We start from the raw sequence: 1,471 nt of genomic DNA, 5'->3' as shown, positions 1-1,471 counted from the left end.
CAATACTCCTTAATGAAACCCAACGAATGTTAAATCTTCATTTACTCCTGCCAGAAGTAGGCTTGTTGAGTGGAGTACTATACTCACGTGATTCTGTCAAGCGGAGGTGGGAGTCGGTTATTGTATTTGGAGGGGCGTGTGGGGAGATCGTTGTGTGTGTGTGTGTGTGTGTGCGTGGGTGTATGTGTAATAATATTTGGTATATGCGTTTGACATAGAATGCTTGTTTGTGTTTCTAGTAGTCTGCAGTATATGTATTAGTATACAGGGCTTTGGTTGTATTCAGTTCTGTGTGTATGTGTGTTTATTAGTGTATGTGTGTGTGTGAGTGTTTTTGCATGTGTGTGCAACCTTAGTGTGCATGTGTGTTTGTGTTTGTCCATGTGTGTGTGTGTGTGTGTGTGTGTGTCTTTGTGTGTGTGAATGTTTTTGTGTGAGTGAATGTCTTTGTGTGTGTGTTTGTGTGTGAGTGTGTTTGTGTGTGTGTGTGTGTGAGTGTGTGTGCGTGTGTGTGTGTGTGTGTGTGTATGTGTGTGTGTGTGTGTGTGTGAATGCGCATGTCTGTATGATTGTGTTTGCGCATGTGTCTGCGTGTTTGAACATGTGCGTGTGCTCGTATGTGTTTTCGCATGTGTATATGTTTATATTTGCGTATGTGTGTGTTTGTATGTGTGAGTGTGTGTGTGTGTGTGTGTGTGTGTGTGTGTGTGTGTGTGTGTGTGTGTGTGTGTGTGCGTGTGTCTGTGTCTGTATCTGTTTGTACAAGGGCGTGTCCTCGCACGCGCATTTTAGTGTTTCCTATGCTTGTAGCTTCCTAAGGATGAGCTCACGAATTTGCTTCCACTATCAGACATTTGGATAATTTTCTGTTACTATTGCGTTGGGTTCAACCAACTTATATTCATAAACTGAATCGTTGACAATAACGATACCTGTCATATAAACGGGTAAACATATCACACGCTGTTTCACGCTACGTTAGATTTCCATATGTCTGCGGATTACACAACCTCCTACACAATTATTCAAGCGCTATGTTGCTCAACGGCAATACTCACCGTCGAGACCGACGGAAGATTATTTCTGCTTTGTATAAAAGTACATGTTTGCGTGAGATTTTATGTGCTTGTATTGCAGTATTTGTGTGCGTGCGTGTGTGTGTGTGTGTACGTGTGTGTGTAATGGTAAGTGTGTGTTTGTGTGTCATATATTATGGATGTAACTATATGAATGTCGTGCTGGGTGGAATAGCTTTCCAACCACGGCTCTCCTGATTTTTCTTGTACGGGTGTAACTTCGTGTCTATGTGTACATTATCCAATGTCTTCTTTGCATATTTTTAGAGCGTATAATGATAATGGAGATATTTGACTGCTATTTATAGCAGAGTGAGTGACCTCAGTCTAAAATAATTGTGTGAGTGTGTGTTGTGTGAGGGAGAGAGGGGAAGAGCGCATGCGTGTATATATAT

The sequence above is a fragment of the Octopus bimaculoides genome, chromosome 15, assembly GCF_001194135.2.
Source record: "Octopus bimaculoides isolate UCB-OBI-ISO-001 chromosome 15, ASM119413v2, whole genome shotgun sequence".
In the NCBI taxonomy this organism is placed as follows: Eukaryota; Metazoa; Mollusca; class Cephalopoda; order Octopoda; family Octopodidae; genus Octopus; species Octopus bimaculoides.
This window is presented reverse-complemented; position numbering follows the sequence as displayed.